This window comes from Dromiciops gliroides, chromosome 4, assembly GCF_019393635.1.
Source record: "Dromiciops gliroides isolate mDroGli1 chromosome 4, mDroGli1.pri, whole genome shotgun sequence".
Classification (NCBI taxonomy): domain Eukaryota; kingdom Metazoa; phylum Chordata; class Mammalia; order Microbiotheria; family Microbiotheriidae; genus Dromiciops; species Dromiciops gliroides.
In genome coordinates this window covers 477,762,624-477,781,818 of record NC_057864.1, presented here as the reverse complement: position 1 = coordinate 477,781,818, position 19,195 = coordinate 477,762,624, and the positions used below count along the sequence as shown (strand labels likewise).

The 19,195-nt window shown below is 45.9% G+C and overlaps 1 protein-coding gene across 2 annotated transcripts in view; it reads right to left on the bottom strand.

Moving 5' to 3' along the window:
* Positions 1–7,915, bottom strand: part of DTX2 (deltex E3 ubiquitin ligase 2) — a 45,729-nt gene extending 37,814 nt beyond the window's left edge. For both annotated transcript variants that reach the window (XM_043963887.1, XM_043963886.1), the window contains exon 1: positions 7,745–7,915. The gene's annotated coding sequence lies outside the window, so the exon portion shown is untranslated. The remainder of the gene's footprint in view (positions 1–7,744) is intronic.
* Positions 7,916–19,195: the final 11,280 nt, after the last annotated feature.

The following is a 19,195-nucleotide window of genomic DNA, read 5'->3' as shown; positions in this document are numbered from 1 at the left end:
CAGGGCCGGTGCTCTATCCACTGCGCCACCTAGCTGCCCAAGTCTTCAAAATTTCAAAGCAGAAGTCAAGAGCTCTTGAGGAGAACCACACATTCAAAACCAACCTAGAAGGTGAGGAAAAGGGCACTGCTAGCTCCAACCCAAACACCTGCCGGAAGCAGACCTGCCTCTCCTTGGGCCTCCAGGATCCCTCCAACAAAGACACCCCATCCGGGAACACTGGGCCCCAGGAGTGAGGGTGGCTTCCTTAAGTGGCTGGGAGTAGGCAGCGCCTTTACTCTAGCCAAGGACAAACCCTAGGGTTTGTTTCCATTCCAATAAATAAAGCTCTAATTATAAGTAGAGTGAGGTTCCGAATAGTTTAGTTAGGAGACAGAAGTAACTTCCCTTATCAGCCCACGCCTAACAGAGCCCTCTGAGGACAGGGCATGTATGTATCATCAATGAGGAGAACAGAATCATTCTGGATGTTCTGAACTTCCCATTTTCCTACTGGAACAGCAGACTAGAGAACACTTGAGAGCTACACACATAGACACATATTCCATTCACTCCTCAACCCTATGAAATAGGTAGGTAGGCCAGGCATTATTCCCATTTTACAGACAAGGAAACAGGGTGCCTACATATACAGGCTAGAATGTGGAAGGATGAGGTCTTCAAGCCCTGTGCCCTTCCCATCAGGCCACGATGCATCTTGGCCTGCCCTCGGAACGCTTAAAGAAAAGCCTGAAGAGAAGAAACTCAGGCACGATGAAGCCAAAGGAAGCTATTCATGGGGAGTCGGAGATGTTGGAGTTGCACTGACCACGCTCTCCCAATGTATCCCTGGGCATTAAAGTCAGAGAGCGCAGCAGGGTGGGATGATCATGCTGACGCTCTGGTCTGAATGGGCTCAATCCAGCAAGATCTACTAAGCACCTACTATGAACCACGAAGTGAGGCTACAAGGGCACCCAAATTCCTTTCATACCCAGAGTCTATAGGGCCACCCCCTTTCCAACTGGCACAGGACCACCTAGTGCTTGGGGATCTGTATTCTCCACATGAGGAAATACCAAACCAGGTCCAGGAAGCCACTGTCCAGGCCAGCTTGTTAGTGCCCTTAAAACGGGACTGGCACTCCAGAGCATCAACTCCCAGGGGACAGGCCCAGGCGACACCCTGAGGTCAAGCTGAGAATGTGGAAAAGGAAGGAAGGAAACCTGAAACTCAATAAAGTCTCTGCAGCTTCTCAAAATGCTCATCAATCTTTTCTGAAAGTTGAGAGAGACTGGGGGAGGGTGGGAGGGGGCGCCAGGATCTTCCGGAGAGGCTGGGTGGGGAAGGGGTGGGAGACAACTGGAAGATGATCATTTAGGGTTAGGGTTAGAGTCAGAGGGCTAGACAGGAAAGGGAAAAAAAATGAGCAGGAGATGGAGAGGCAGCAGGAGACAGAGTGGGCAGAACGGTTGCCTTAGGAGGGGCCTTAGACACCAAAATACCCAAGGAGCCCCAAGAGAAGACCAGCTGTGCATAGACTTGGAAATCGGAAAACTCAGCTCAGACTCTATTTGAATGGAGTAATTCTTCCCATTCCCAGGATACTATCACTCTTTTTTTTTTTAGTGAGGCAATTGGGGTTAAGTGACTCGCCCAGGGTCACACAGCTAGTAAGTGTTAAGTGTCTGAGGTCAAATTTGAACTCAGGTACTCCTGAATCCAGGGCCGGTGCTCTATCCACTGCGCCACCTAGCTGCCCCCGATACTATCACTCTTAATCACACAACCACTCTCCCACTAACTTCCAATATCATTAACCAGCATTTCAAGAGCATTAGTAATAGTAATGGGGATTGTCGTTTTTAAAAAGAGAAAATAACTTTGAGCAAAAGGGAATGAGAGCCGGAGCTGAGGTCTCCTTGTTTCTACCCTTATCAGATAGATTCGTTTTCCAAGGTTCTCATAAACAGCACAACATCTGTTGTGCTCACACAGATGGGGACAGAAATGTTTCCATTCAACCTGAAAGGTGTTTTCATAAAAAAAAAAAATGTAGCAAAGCCCTTCTGTCCTAGAAACCTTAAGGAAACCTCAAAGATCGCACATGAAGCATAAAAATTAGCGTTAGAAGCCCTCAGATCAATGCTTCTCTCCACCCACCCAGACCATGCTGTTCTTCAAAACCACTTAAGAGATGGTGGATCTGCCAAAGAGCATTTGGGGCAATGACAGGGACAAGACCATCATCGGACACCAAAGGATCCAGCAACCTCTGTTGCTTTCATTTTGTTGTGCCCCACTCTTTGTGACCCTGTGGACCATAACAGCCGATACTGTCCAAGGGGTTTTCCTGGCAAAGAAATTGGAGTGGTTTGCCATTTCCTTCTCCAGTGAATTAAGGCAAAGAGAGGTTAAGTGTCTTGCCCAGAGTCACACAGCTAGTGTCTGAGGCTGGATTTGAACTCAGGTCTTCCTGACTCCAGGCCCAGTGGCCTGGCTTTGTGTAAGCCAATCTTCTGAGCTTCCATACATGGCTGCAATCTCAAGCTAAGCCTACTGTTCTATCTATAAAGGACTTAGAAAATGGCTGAGCACCAGCTTTTATCTTGCACAGACCACCAGATTTGAAGGCAGGAGGCCAGAACTCTAGTCTTGGCTCTACCGGCTAGCTGTGTCACCTTCGGGGAAGTCACCAAACCGGTCTCAGTTTCCTCATCTATAAAATGAAGGGGTTGGCCTAGATGATGGATCACTAAGATCCTTCCACCTCTGCTAGTCTAAGATTCTCTGAATACCTATTCAAAAATACCTACTTTAAATATTTAAGAACAACATCAGGTTTCCAGAAGAAAATCTCTCTTTAAACCTATGCCAATGCTCGCCAGTCAGGATGTAGGCTAGCCCAGCAGTGATGGCACTGGAAACAGATCTGCCCCAAATGACCCAGAACCTTCTTTCACAGGGCAGCTCCAAAAGGCATGCCAGTGACTGAAAGCAGACAGTTGGACACTGCTGAGAAAGAAGATGGGCCAGTTGCCTATACCACACAAATGATCCTGGAAAACAAGAGGGAAGGGCTTAAACTTGGTGTGAAAGAATAAAGTCTGGAAAAGAATCTAGTCAGCGCTGCCCTGGCATTCTTGGACGGAGGGAAGCTAGCAGCCGTTTTCCACGACTCCTTCCCCTGAGAGGGGAGGCCCCAGGGTGGGCTGGATCTTCAGGACACTTGGCTGTCAGAACTACATTCTGTGCTTTGTGCCCGGGGTCTCAGCAGAGCAAGTGAGTTCTCAGGAGATCAGGCAATGAGAAGCAGGCTGTCAGAGCTTCGAGGGAGCTTCAAGACAACTGAGGGCAGGAGCCTCTAACCTCTCCAGTGTCACGGACCCTTCTCAGAATCATGTTTTTAAATGCACAAAATAATAACACCTGGGTTATCAAGGAAACCAATTCTATTGAAATAAACACCTAATTGGTTTCCCATTCAAGACCAGTGACCCCCTCAAATCTATCCACAGACCCCTGGGTCCATGAACTATTGGAAAGAGCCCCTCTTCTAGTGCCAGCCCCTCACAAAAGAGGAAAAGGAAGCCCGGGGAAATTTACTTGTTCAAGGTCATACAGCTAGCTAGTAGCAGAGCTGAACTAAAAACTACAGTCCTATGTTTCCCCCCCCTTTTTTTTTTGGTCGGGCAATGAGAGTTAAGTGACTAAGTGTCAAGAGTCTGAGGCTGGATTTGAACTCAAGTCCTCCTGAATCCAGGACCGGTGCTTTATCCACTGTGCCACCTAGCTGCCCCCACAGTCCTATGTTCTTAACCCAAGTGCTCTCAAGTCCCCTGTGTTTCCCTCAAAGGATGAGCAAGCACAACGGGCATCAGTCCCTAGGACCAAAAGAGACCCAAGGCCCCAAATGGCTCACAGCTCCTCAGCACCAGGAGCCCAAGCTTGCCCTTGCTCAGTATAGCTCAGGGACGGGTGATTTAGGTGCAGGTGCCAGTGCTGGGCTACAACCCTTCTATGACCTGCCAGATGGTCTCCAAGTGTTGCTAGGACAGACGATTCAACACTTGAAGGTCAATCTGGCAGAAAGAATCCCCCAACGTAGCCAGGCTGATCTCCGGACAACAGTCTAGGCAGATATTCAAAGCCTTACCAGCTTGTCCCCTGCTGGCAGAGTCTCTGAGAGCCCATGGTGGCTTCTGTGCCATCAGGAGGCATCAGAGAGGATTTTTTTTTTTAAACGGGGCAATGGGGGTCAAGTGACTTGCCCAGGGTCACACAGCTTGTAAGTGTCAAGTGTCTGAGGCCGGATTTGAACTCAGGTCCTCCTGAATCCAGGGCCGGTGCTTTATCCACTGCACCACCTAGCCGCCCCTCAGAGAGAATTTTTTTAAATTATAGAAGTATTTTATTATTTTCCAGTTACATGTAGAGATCGTTTTCAACATTTATTTTTATAAGATTTCTAGTTCCAAATTTTTCTCCCTCCCTCCCCCGCCCCAAGACAGTAAGTAATCTGATATAGGTTATACATGTACAATCACATTAAACATATTTCTGCATTAGTCATGTTATAAGAGAAGAATCAGAGCAAAAAGGAAAAACCTCAAAAAAGAAAAACACCACCACCACCAAAAACAAAAGAAACAGTATGGTTCAGTCTCCATCCATATTCCACAGTTCTTTTTTTTTTCTGGATTTGGAGAGCATTTTCCATCATGAGTCCTTTGGAATTATCTTATACCATTGTATCCTGAGAAGAGTCAAGTCTATCACAGCTGATCAACACATAATGTTGATGATACTGTGTACAATGTTCATCAGAGAGGATTTTAATGGAGAAGTAAGGCCCTTTCATTAAAACCCTGGACAGTCCAGGGTTCTCTGACTGACTTCCTTTTTTTTTTTTTTTTTGGTGAGGCAATTGGGGTTAAGTGACTTGCCCAGGGTCACACAGCTAGTAAGTATTAAGTGTCTGAGGTCAGATTTGAACTCAGGTCCTCCTGACTTCAGGACAGCTGCTCTATCTACTACGCCACCTCGAAGCCCCTGACTGACTACTGATTAACAGCCTGGCACCTCAATCAAAGTCCCACCAACAGAACAAGCACCAGGCTTCAACCTTGCTGTCATTTGCTGTGCCACTGCAGTAGTCAAGGCAGGACCCAGGAAGATCAAAGGCAACCCAACAAGATACAACCCGTCAGCAGGACGATTACATAAGGAACCCCAACAGTGTATACAGCCTCTGGGCCTCGGCAGGTGGCTTCTGGAGCATGAAGAGACACTCAGATTGAGGATGTACCAAGCAATCAGAAGAAAAAAATATCCCTCATTTAAAAGCCAAAAGAATACGATTCCCTGATTTCTCGACTTGCATGACAAGTGCCCCTCACCTGAGGTGATCCTAGAAGACTGGATCAACCACACGGGCAGCTGGCCGAAAGCCACCCTGATTTATATACCATCCCCCCACCCCCACTCTCCTTTGTCAAAGCCACTCTGGGAAGGCAAAATAAACAGCTAAAGCGTCCTGTCTGCCCTGGCCTTTTCTCTCTGGAGACCTGGCACAGGGAACGCTGGGGACATGGGAGGGAAACTCCTGCTTTGATTTGCATTTTGATATAAAACAGGAGCGGCAGAAACCAGGCTGGCCTCAAAGGCTTGCTGACTCAGCCCCGCAAATTCCAAGGCCCATCTGTGTCTGTCTGCCAGCCAACAGCCAGGGAGATCCGATTTTAATTGAAAAGCAGCGGTGATGGAAATGGAAGGTACAGCTGTTGACCAGCCTCCTGCCGCTGAGGCGCCGGCACCATGGGTAGATCGGGTTCCCAAGTGCAGCGGATCACATACGAGGTCCAGTGACCCCTTCCATCTTCTCCGCCACAAGCTCAGGGAACAGTACAAATGCACATGGAGCCCCTGGATCCGAGCAGCCACATCAAACCGCCTTTCCCCGTGTGTCAGAGGGGAAGTCACCCAGTTCCGAGTAGAGCCAAGGCTGCCAGCAAAGCAATTTAGAAAGGCACTTGGGCCCCTGATTTAAGCCACCAGGAATCCTAGAGTTGTTGAGTGGCAAGGAAGAGTACAGGAGGGGGGCAGCTAGGTAGCACAGTGGATAGAGTACCAGCCCTGGAGCCAGGAGGACCTGAGTTCAAATCGGGCCTCAGACACAACACTTACTAGCTGTGTGATCCTGGGCAAGTCACTTAACCCTCGATTGCCTCACCAAAAAAAAAAAAAAGAGAGAGAGAGAGTACAGGAGACCCAGACCATGACAACTTCCTGCTCTAGCACAAATTGACTGGACAGTGCATCTGATGGGAAGGATTGTTTGTCCCCCCCCAAGAGTATGCCTGCTGGGGCAATGGGGCTGGAAAGCTGGATTCTGGTTATTAGAGGGGCTTTGTGTGTATTTGTTCAAGGGCTCTAGGGGTCCTTTTGAGCTTGGACAACTTCTGTTCAAAATAAGAAAGGGAACAAGCATTTATTCATTGCCAACTATGTGCCTGGCTAAGTGCTTTACAAACATTATCTCATTTAATCTCCACAATAATCCTGGGAGGTAGGTGCTGTGAGGAAGGCAGCAGTTAACTGACTTGCCCAGGGTCACAGAGCTAGTGTCAGAGGCCAGACATGAATTGGGGTCTTCCTGACCCCAGGCCCAGCGCTCTACATACTGTGCTACCTAGCGGGCTGCCTTTTAGGACAGGAGAGCCTGAGCAGGGGCTGGGGAGCCTGTAATAACACATTTGGGGAACCCAGATGTATGCTATCTCTAAACTTTAGCTTGGAGATCTCCCCAAATTAAGTCTTAAGATGAAGGTGATGAGCCAAATACACACTACTCACTCACCCTGTTGTGGCAAACCTGGCCTGTGTCAGCCTGGAGCCCTGCCTAGACCCCAAATTACTTTGCAGTCAACCAGTCCTTTGCCTCATTAGACTGTAAGCTCCTTGAGGGGGGGCAAGGGCTGCTTTTTTTTTTTTCTTAGTATTCCCGGAGCCCAAGATCTGAAAAGGTACAAAATCAGCCTTCCCTGGGGGGCTGAGAATCTGCCATTCTTCGAGGCAAATCAGCCCACCCCACCAAAAAAGGAGTCACAAAAGCTGAAATTTCCAGAAGCCAAAGTCAGAATCCCTCCCCAGGGAAAAGAAATCAGCGGGGAGGAAAGAAAATCGAGGTGACTCACAATCCTCCCCGCATCCCAGAACTGCCCCCCAGTAACCTGGGAACTCTGACCCCGACCAGCCCAGGGATGTGCCCGTAAATCTCCCCCAGCCGTCGGCAGCCCGACCTCGGGGATCACTGGGCGGGTGGGGGTCCCGTCGGGAAGGCACCTCCAATGTCGATCGGACAAGCCCCGCTTCCGGCTCCAGCCCACTCCTCTTAGGCGGTACCTAGGCTTAGCCCCCCACCTCCTCCCCATTTCGTGCCTCCCCCTCGGTGCCCTCTTCACACTTCGCCCGCCCCCTCCCCACCCCATCCCCTTCCCCCACTGCCCCGCCCCTTCCCCGTTCTCTCCCTCGATGCCCCTCCCCACTCGGTCCCCCTCCCCCAGTCCTCTCCGTCACGTTCCTCCTCACGCCCCCTCCCTCTCGATGCCCCCTCCCCCTTGCCGCCCCTTCCTTGACCAATTCCCCTCCTGCCCCATCCCCCTTCCCCACCTCCTCCTCCTTCCCCAGCCCTCCCCCCGGTTGCCCCTTCCCCACCCCGCCCCCGGGACAGGGCCTGTTCCTCCCGCGCCGGGCGCTTTCTTACCGGAGCTCGAGGCTGCTTGGGGGCCGCTGGGCTGCAGACCACCGGGCCGGTCCAGGCTGGGCTCAGCTCCGAGGCAGGGCTGAGGAACCGGACCGACAGAGAGAGGGAGGGGAAGCAGCCACACAGAAACTCCGGCGTCGCCGCTCCGCAGGCCTCTCCATGCGCATGCCCCGGCGCGCGACCCGCTGGGAATTGTAGTCCCGGGGGCGGGGCCGGCGGCCGCTCTCACCTGTTCGGACCCTTCCGGAGCAGGGAAGAGCCCCGAGCGCGCGTGCGCACTCCAGGCTCGAGTTCGGGAGGGCGGAGCTGAATCAGAGGAAGGAGGACCCGGGCGGGCGGGACCAAGAAACAAACCCTAAACCGGACTTGAGGACACGTGGTGCCTGGAGGCCGGAGCGTGGGTTTCGAGGCTCGGCCCGGCCGTTTGCAAACGCTGCTTCCCTTCTCTTCTGCTAACTTTCCAAACTCACGGTGCCACCGAAGCTGCCCTCTCCGGAGGCCCCAGTGACCTCTGCTTGCCCGAATGCAGCGGCCTTCGCCCGGTCCGCCCCCTTGGCTTCTTGCACACCGCCCATCCTCTCTCCTCTCGGATCTCTCTTCTCTCCAGGCTTGCTGGACGTCCCGTCCCCCAAGGCTCTCCTACCTCTCCGACCGCCCCTCCGCCTCCCTTGCTGGCTCCTCCGCCAGATCACAGGGCTCCCCAGGATTCTGTGCTGGTCCAATGTTTCCCTCCTCTCTGCTGGGTCACTTGGGGATGTCATCAGCAGCTGTAGATTCTCACATCTACTATCCCCCCCAACCTCTCTTCTGATCTCTAGTCTTACAGCTTCCTATTGGACGTCTTCAAATCGAATGACCCCAAAATATTAAACTCAACATGTCCAAAGCCAAACTTAATGGCTTTCCCTCCAAACTCATCCTACTTGGGGGCAGCTAGGTGGGCAGTGGATAAAGCACTGGCCCTGGATTCAGTAGGACCTGAGTTCAAACTGGGCCTCAGACACTTGACACTTACTAACTGTGTGACCCTGGGCAAGTCACTTAACCCTCATTGCTCCACAAAAAAAAAAAAAAAAAAGTCAAACCCATCCTATACACTTCTGCCAGATAACTCTCTCTGACCCATAAATCTGGCATTATCACTCTTCTGATCAAAACCTTAAATGGCCCTCTATTGCTTCTAGGGCATTTACAGCCTTGAATTCGAGACAAGTTCATAATCTGGTCCCATCTTACCTTCTCTGCTCTATCTTACATCATTTGCCCAAACACAGGCTCTAAGTTCCAGCCAAACTGGTCTTTTCTCTCAAGGCCTAAACATGTCCTATTCTCTGCCTCTGCCTTGTTTCATGCTGTTCTCTATGCCTGGAATAGCACACATGTCCCCCCATCCTTCCTCTTAAGTGGTGGACTCTGTTCTATTCTTTACTAAAAAGAATCAATGTTGTCTGTATTTTTTGCTTTTATATCACTTACATTTCCCAGTTTATCCCTCTTCCCTTCTCCTCCAAGAAAGTGATCTCTTAAAAAAATGAATAGAAAAGGGGGGAAAACACTGCAAAACTGGCCAAAATATTTAAAAAAAAACCCAAACTGGGGGGCGGCTAGATGGCGCAGTGGATAAAGCACAGGCCCTGGAGTCAGGAGTACCTGAGTTCAAATCCAGCCTCAGACACTTAACACTTACTAGCTGTGTGACCCTGGGCAAGTCACTTAACCCCAATTGCCTCACTAAAAAAACAAAAAACAAACCCAAACTGCCTTGAGTTCCACACCCATTGCCCCCTACCTCTATATAGAAGAGGAGAGAGGCCTCTTTGCCAAGCTCTTCTTTGGGATTAGGCGTGGTCATTATACGTGTGCATTCAGTTTTCATCATTTTGTTGTAATTCTTTTCATTCACATTTTTATGATCATTGCCTGTCTATATTGTTTTTCTGGTTCTGCTTTGACATCACTCAGGATCAGTTCATAGAAGTCTTCCATACTTCCCCATATTCAGTTTCTCACAGCATAATAATATGACACTCATTCAGGTGCCCCAACTTGTTTAGCCATTTCCCAATCAATAGACATCTTCCTTCCTCACCCCAGCTTTTTTTTGTTATGACAAGAAGTGCTTTTATAAAGACTTTGGGGGTATATGGAGGCTTTCTTTGTGTCGGAGGCTACCTTTGTCCTGGGCAGTTGGATGGTGCAGTGGGTAGATTACTGGCCTGGAGTAGCTTCACACACTGAGTAGCTTTGTGATCCTCTGCAAGTCACTTAACCTTGTTTCCCTCAGTTACTTCATCTATAAAATGGACTGGAGAAGGAAATGGAAAACTGTTTTGGGAATGCAGGTGAACCCCAAGAAACAAAAAGATTCCAACCCCCCAAGGAATCCTTGAACTGTGCCAGGGGAGGAGCAGCTCTACTGAGACCCTGGTACACTGATATGCAAGATATGGATGGGTGCTCCATGTCTTACTGAATGCCCTTCCTTCCCTTTTGTCTTGTAAAGATACAAAAGACCAGGCTTCTCTTACTCCAGCCAGACAGTCACCAAGGCCATATTTCTCTCTTCTAATAAATCTCTTTTTATTTTACAAGATTCATGATGAGCCTCCAATTCTTTGGGTGAGTTGGCCCCTCCCCCCCTCAAGGTCGAAAGTCTCCCCCAAAACAAAACCACTACAGTATCTTTACTAAGAAAATTCCAAATGGGGTCTTGAAGAGTAGGATATGCCTGAAAAATGCCTAAACAACAATAGATGTCACACAGGGCTTTGTTTTGTCCCTCTCTAATGCTTTTTATATATTCACTTCAACAAAAAGTGTATTAAGCTACTTGAGAGGCAGTGTGGTCTTGTGGTAGGGACCTTGCCTTCCTTGGACACATACCACCTGTGGCTCTTTGTGTTCTAATCAACTCTCTAAGACTATTAATTGCAGAAAAGGGATTGATCTGCATTGGTAGAGGGAGTTTTCTCACATGGGAGTTTTCTATGCCAATGAAATCACAGGTTTGGTCCCTATCTCTCTCTTTTTTGTGTGTGTGTGAGGCAATTGGGGTTAAGTGACTTGCCCAGGGTCACACAACTAGTAAGTGTTGTGTCTGAGGCCGGATTTGAACTCAGGTCCTCCTGACTCTAGGGCCAGTGCTCTATCCACTGCACCACCTAGCTGTCCCTGGTCTCTATCTCTTAACCCTTCAGGTGACAGGAATGGTGCTAAATCATGCAGATGCAAAGAGAAAAATTAACAACCCTCTGTTTTCAAGGAACTTAAATTCCCCAGGAGATGGCACCAATCACACCACCCCACCTCATTTAACATAAGTGATAAAATGCCACACCCTGTCGAGTGAAATTTAACAAAAAAGGTAAACTGAGGTAATTCAAACAGTATAAGTTTATTAATAGGGCACAGAACCTATTAATAAATGGGGTCTCTGGCTTTCCTCCATTTGTACCAAAGACCCCTAGCAGGAACAACAGGGCTTTTTAAACCTAGGGGCCATATTCCTTCTGATTGGCCTGACTGTACACCATTTGGACCTTCTCTGACAAAGACAAGGCAATCCTGCTTGGTGGACATTTTAATGAGCAGGTGAGTTAATAGTTCTCAGCCCCTCCCTATTAATTCAGTGGGGTGGGGGGTAGGGAGGCGCAGAGAGAGCTGGGAAAAGTGGGCTGGCCTCCAGATATGGCCAATCATGCCCCTTTCTGCTCTATGAAACTTAGCTGCCTCTATCGATCTTGGCCAGAAAAAAAGCAACAACAACCCAAAGTGAGAAATAAAACTTCAATAACTTCTGGAACTCAGCGTTGGTGATGTGTCAAAGGCTTATTTATTGTCATTCTCGAGAGAACGACCACTCCCTAGCGAAATGGACAAAATGGAGGCTCTATGGCATTTTTATCTCTCTCTCTCTCTCTCTTTTTTTTTTTGCACGGGGCAAAGGGGGTTAAGTGACTTGCCCAGGGTCACACAGCTAGTAAGTGTCAAGTGTCTGAGGCTGGATTTAAACTCAGGTACTACTGGATTCAGGGCAGGTGCTTTATCCACTGCGCTACCTAGCTGCCCCAGGCCTTTTTATCTCTTAACGAGACTGGTTCCTCCCCTTCTTCCCCAATTACTCAAGGATTACAATCCACGAGCCCAAAACTAGCCAATCAGAATGCAGTATTCCATAGCCAATGGGGGAGTCGACACAGGGACAACCTTCCAACTCCTCCCCTACATAGACACAGCTCAGGAACAGATCTAATTGTGACCAGAGAAGGGTTTCCCTGAATCATGTGATTTTGCTTGGGGGGTGGGGGGGAGGAGAGGCAGGCCTTTTCCAAACTGAGAGAAGCCCAACCCCCATTTCCTCTCACCCAACAAATCAGGATCTTTCCAACTAGTCTGGTCTTGTAGACCAGATCACCCCCAACTTTGATGAAAGAAAAGCAAGGACAAGAAACATAACCCCTGAGGAGAGCCTAGTTTCAAGAAGGCTTCTGTTTAGGGGATAAACAGAATCCAGGATCCCCCTTGGGAAGGGCCCAGCCCAAGCTGGTTAAGAGCCTTGAGGACTGGGAGTGATCACATGGCTCTATCATGACCTTCAGAAGTGGGGTTTGACAAAATAAGAAAAAACCTGGATCACAGAGTGCTATCATTTATTAAACAATACAGCATAATTTTAATTATGCTGAACCTTAATTAATTAATTAAATGAATAACCCTGAACCTTAGCCAGTTAAGAACGTGTCTCAATCAACCGACTAACCATAGGCTTTAGACTTAAATGATGAAAAAGTCCTTGATCAACTTGAGTAATGTGCATAGAACGCGTTCTTATTGGTTAAAGAAACCTTGCAATGCCCTGTGAGGTTTGCATAAAACCAGCTCAGAACCTGGGGAGACAGATAAAATAGTTATCAAATCCCTATTATGCACTAGAGAGACAGAGACAGAGAGAAGGGAAAAGAGGGGAGAGAGAGAAGAATGGGGGGAGGGGAGGGAGAGAAGAATGGGGGGAGGGGAGGGAGAGAAGAATGGGGGGAGGGGAGGGAGAGAAGAATGGGGGGAGGGGAGGGAGAGAAGAATGGGGGGAGGGGAGGGAGAGAAGAATGGGGGAGGGGAGGGAGAGAAGAATGGGGGGAGGGGAGGGAGAGAAGAATGGGGGGAGGGGAGGGAGAGAAGAATGGGGGGAGGGGAGGGAGAGAAGAATGGGGGGAGGGGAGGGAGAGAAGAATGGGGGGAGGGGAGGGAGAGAAGAATGGGGGGAGGGGAGGGAGAGAAGAATGGGGGAGGGGAGGGAGAGAAGAATGGGGGGAGGGGAGGGAGAGAAGAATGGGGGGAGGGGAGGGAGAGAGAGATTCTATAGATACTTGTAAGAGAGTGTGCTGCAGACATTTTAGAAGAAATGAGGAAGTTTGTATCAATTGTTCTTAAGAGACTGGCTCATATGGGCATATTTTCCATGACTACTCATATATAACTTATTTTGAATTGCTTGAGTTCTTGTGGGCGGCGGGTGGAAATAGAGGGAGGAAGAGAAGTTGGAACACAAAGTTTTTTTAAAATTGATGTTAAAATTTGTTTTTACATATATTTTGGAAAATAAAAATCTATTCAAAACATTTAAAAAAGAGAGAGACTATGAGAATTGGCCTATTGCTAGGCTGTCGTCGATGCCATATTTGACCACTGATTCACCTGCCTATGTTCTGGGAAATTCCTTTGTACTCTCAGTAATTGGTTTAAGCCCAAGTTATCAGACTCATCCACTCTGGAGTGGAGGAACCAGATTACAATGTAATTGGGAAATGTCTAAGAAAATAAATAAAAATAAATATAACATAGATGATGTTAATCTGTGATTTTCTAAATCAAAATGGGACACCAAATCCATTTGTATTTGAGCTTGACACCACTGATTTAAACCAGCTTCATTTAGACTCTCTTAAGCATAATCAGTTTAGCAAACTTCATCTAATCCTATAGTGGGACCCCAAGAAACCCAAAGATTCCAATCCCCAAGGAATCTTTAAATTTTCTCAAGGGAAAAACAGCTCTGCCTCCCACCTCAGGACCCTAGTGTGCTGATAAGCAAGACCAAGGTCTGCAAGATGATATGCAATATATGGATGGATGCTGCATATTTTACTGATACCCCATTATTCAAAAATACCTTCCCAGTCGTTTTGCTCTTCCCAGTTTTTCAGTTTCCTCCCAGTTGCTTTGTAATTCCCTCCCCTTTCTTTGCTTTGTAAACATACAAAAAGACCAGGTCTTCTCTTCCTGAAGGAGACAGTTTTCCATGGTGATTCTGTCTCCTGGCCATATGTTCCTCTCTTCTAATAAATCTCTTTTTATTTTACAAGATTCGCTTTGAGCCTCCAATTCTTTGGCTGAGCTAGCCCCCCATCCAGATTGCAAGTCCCCCCAACAATCCCATTACTTGGGGTTAGCAAATTTTCTTAATCCCAGTGCCCCTGTGGTCTCTAAGGGGCATTGTAGTCCCTGCCACTCACTGATTGACTGTGACTATAACATTCCTCCCTCATTTGGTCCCTACAAATCTGTCCTACAACAGCAATCAGATTTAAGGACAGAGACCAAGTTCTGGACTCTAGACTGGGGTATGAGGCTCACTGTGCCATGTACCATTCACACCCATGCTTTCCCATGAGCCTAAAGGGCTGGGGACCCAAATGTTTGCCTGCCTGGGAATAATAACTGCATGACTTGCAATGGATCGTTGGGCACTGCTGATCTCTCTTGGAATCTGCCAAGATCTCCTCATAGACACTGCCTTAGTCAATATTCCATCCTCTAAGTTTAGCTGACTAACTGATGTCAGCTGACAATCATGTTGAGAAGCCCACCAGCATCTAGGTTGAAGAAGCTATCTGTATTAGGGCCATCTTCTTCCCAGACTCTGAATTTCAGGAGGGCAGACTTTACCTTACTTATATTTTGCATTCTTTCTAAATACAGCATGCCACCTTCCATACAGTAGGCTATTAAGAAATGATTGTTAAATGAATGCATCTGCATATATCACCTTAGAAAGCAGGGCCTGGCATGTCTTTAGTGTTCCAGTGTGCCTTGGGAGGTCAATAAGGAGGGGCCCTGAAGTCAGGAAAGCTTTGATCATGAAAGGTGGGAGCAGAGTTTGGCTTTGAAGAAAAGTACAAAATTTGGAGAGGCCCAGAGGAAGCCAGGGGTCATTCCAAACTAGATTAGAAATTCATTAGTTAATTCAAGATGAAAGAGGGACTGGACAAGAGAGCAGATTCTCCAATGCCTAAGGGGAAAAGTCATTTGCTTTCATAAGGGATGGATCTCACAGAGGATTTTCCTCTAAAACTAGCATTAGTCTGCACAGCATGGTGCCCATCTGTGGATCTATTTGGGCTGAGAGCTGTCTGAAGGGAGGTAGAGTCTGGGAGACAGCTGGGAGGGACCCCCTCCCCCTTTCTGAACTGTGGGTACTTTATTTCACAGATTGTCGGATGGGGGGGGTGGAGGCTGGGGAGTGGGTGATTGGGTTTTCACAGCAAGACGCAGTTTTTCTGGGGCTTCTCTCAGTTTTCTCACAAGCTGGCTAAGGACATTCTGACATTGGGTGGAAGGAATAGGCTGCTATGACAGAGATGCGGGTAATATGGATGTTTTCAAAGTTCCAGCTCTGAAACTGACATTGGGCAAATAATTGGGCCTCAGGAACTGGTCTCTGAAGTCCCTTCGAGCTCCAAATCTGAGCTTCTTCCCATTGCTCACTCAATTAGCCGATCACTTGCAAACACCGACTGAGTTCTTGCTACTCAGCATCGAGTCTTAACTGGAGCTGGATCTTGTAAAAATTGCCATCTTGTACCTGATTCCTGGTTTTTTTTTTTTTTATTGTTGGCTTTTTTTTTTTTTGGTGGGTCAATGAGGGTTAAGTGACTTGCCCAGGGTCACACAGCTAGTAAGTGTCAGGTGTTTGAGACTGGATTTGAACTCAGGTCCTCCTGAATCCAGGACCCGTGCTTTATCCACTGGGCCACCTAGCTGCCCCACTGATTCCTGTTTGACACCATCCCATTGTGGTTTATGGACTGGGGTCAGTTCAAGAGAAGCCAGACCTCTAATTATGGGGATTTAGGCTTCAGATTCTTACACTCAGCAGCTGAATAACTCCACAATTCCTCCTCCTCCAGGAAACATTACTTATGAGAATAAAGGTCACAGCTATGAAAGTCCAAGAGATTCTTCCAAGGGGAAGTAAGAGAGGTGTTCAGTGTACAATATTAATGATCAGGTAATATCTGACTACAGAGAAGAAAAGACTAAATATAGAATTACAGTCAATATTACTTAACTATTTAACCAGGTCTTAGTCACTTAATTATAGCTATTGTTACAGTCTTCTAGGAGCTTGGATGTAAACTTCATCAGTATAGAAAATGTTTTGAAAGGCTGCTCAATAGTCTTTTGGGTGGGTGGGTGTTTGCGGGGCAATGAGGGTTAAGTGCCCAAGGTCACACAGCTAGTGAGTGTCTGAGGCCAGATTTGAACTCAGGTCCTCCTGACTCCAGGGCCAGTGCTCTATCCACTGCACCACCTAGCTGCCCCTCAATAGTCTTTTTTAAAATATGTTTTTATTTATTTCATCAAATATTTTTCCAATTACAATTTTTAATTTAACATTAATTTTTTAAAAATTGGTTTCCAAATTCTCACCCTCCTTCCTGCCCCTCAAGAAGGAAAATAATGTGATATTATACATGTGAAGTTATGCAAAAAAAAAGTTATGAAAAAAGTATGCCTCTATCTGCACTCAGAATTCATCAGTTCTCCCTCTGGAGGTGGATAGCATTTTTCACCATGAGTCCTTTGGAATTGTCTTGGATCATTGTCTTTCACAGTTGATCATAATTACAATGTTGCTATTTCTGTGTATAATATTCTCTCGGTTCTGCTCACTTCAATTTGCATCAGTTCATGTAAGCCTTCTCAGGTTTTTCTGAAAGCAATCTGCTTATTTCCTTTAGCACAGTAGTATTCCATCACAATCATATACCACAACTTGTTCAGCCATTTCTCAATTGATGGGTATCCCCTCCATTTCCAATTCTTTGCCATCTCAGAAAGAAGCTCAAATGCTAATCCACTGTTGGTGGACTTGTGAAAAGATTCAACCATTTTGGAGAACAATTGGGAACTATGCCCAAAGGGCTATAGAATTGTGCATACCCTTTGATCCAGCAATACCACTACTTGTTTTATATCCCAAAGACATCCCCCAAAAGAGAAAAAGACCTATTTGTAGAAAAATATTTATAGCAGCTCTTTCTGTGGGGGATGGCTAAACAAGCTGTGGTATATGATGGTAATGGAATATTACTGTTCAGTAAGAAATTACAAACAGGATGACTTCAAAAAAGCTTGGAAAGACATGTATGAAATGATGTATTGGGAAGTAAGCAGAACCAAGAGAACACTGTACAGTGAGATGGCAATATTGTTTGATGAAGACCTTTGAATGATTTGACTATTCTCAACAATACAATCCCAAAAGATTATTGATGAAACATACTATTCACCTCCAAAAAAACCTTGATATTGATGGAACAGACTGAAGCATGCTATTTTTCATATTCTTTCATTAAGTGACAAATATGATGATGTTTTGCATGATCATATATGTATAACCCATATCAAATTGTTTGCCACCTTGGGAAGGGGGGAGGGGAGGGAAGGAAGGAGGGATAGAGATTGGAACAGAAAAATATAAATTAAAATATTTAATCTGAAAAAAAAAAGAAAGAAAGACACTCAAGAGCCTTGATGATGGTCTCTGTTTCTCTCCAGTGGTGTGCTGCTAAGTGCTTAACAATGGACTTTCTGGGGCAGCTAGATGTTGCAGTGGATAAAGCACTGGCCCTGGAGTCAGGAGGACCTGAGTTCAAAGCTGGCCTCAGACACTTGACACTTAATAGCTGTGTGACTCTGGGCAAGTCACTTAACCCTCATTGCCCTGCAAAACAACAAAAAAATGGACTTTCTAAGAAAGAAAACAAATCTGTATACAAGACACGTTTTTACCTTTAATCTGTATTATTAAAATTGTTTCCATAACGTTATTAAATCTAAACTATATATATAGTTTAGATTGAGAGAGAGAGAGAGAGAGAGAGAGAGAGAGAGAGAGAGAGAGAGAGAGAGAGAGAGAGAGTGTCACAGTTTGGCAACCACGAAGGGACTGCTGAACCCCTCAACCTTCTGATCTTCACATTGGGTAAGAAATTTTATGTTTGTAAGTATGTTAATGCTTCATTTTTGTGGACTTTCTGTTTTGATTTATCTTTACCTGCTTTTGCCTTTAACTAATAACTTTATAAAGCATTGGTATTATGAAAGAGAAAATAAAGGGGTTGAAGAAAAACAAGAGAAACTTTATCATCATCATTTTTCAAAAATCTGCTTCTATTGCCATAAACTGGCACATATTTTGCCAAAATGCAGAAGTAGACAGCAAGATATTAATATGAGATGTGGAGATTTTAAATATCGAAATCAAAAATGCTCTAAATTCACTCAGAGAAATAATGTCAGTTTAAATGTTACATAAAGGTTTCCTTTTAATGCCATTGTATCTACATTTTGAAATTAATAGTATGAGTTTGTTTTCATAGAGATTTTCATTCTTTTAAGATTGTGTTTTGTTTTTCCAACTGATTATATGATCAAATTATATAAAGTATTTCCTTGGTAAATTGATTACTATGACAAGTGTAAATTAATTCTAGAAATACTATTTTTGCAAAAAAAAAATTATTTGAATCATTGTACATTGTAACTTATATTCTGACTTAAAGCAAATTCACAGTTTTTGTGATCATTTCACATTTTTTGCTATCATTATTATCCTTAAATTTTTAAATCCATATGAGACTTGGATTATGGGAATTTACCATTTAAGACATTAATTGCTTTTACCCATGAAAGCAGGCATTGAACTCTTACAGAAGGGGAGACACTTATGAAGTCCAGGTACTGCACAGATGGCTGGAAGTTTTTATCCCACCCATCTCATTCTACACCTGGCTTCTATTCCCCTACAATATGCCTGATGCCATGGACGTCTCAATCCCATGCATCTCATTAAGCCTGACTCAGTTTCCTCTAATATGTTCGGTGGCATGGACATATATCCCATCCACCTATTTTAAGCCTGTCATACTGCATGTGCTGTATATATTGCTCAATGGCAATCCCCATAATTATCTCAGATGTCATGATAAATACAGTGTTGAATTTGGCTTTGATATCTGTTACCAATCATATTAGATTTTAAAATTTCTCATAATGGCATGAGGATAATTAGGCAGATGATACAAAAGGTGATGAAATGAAGATTTTAAAAAATTTCTTGTCTCCTCAATTCACTTATTGTTTGATTTGATTACTGGCAAAGCTATTTTT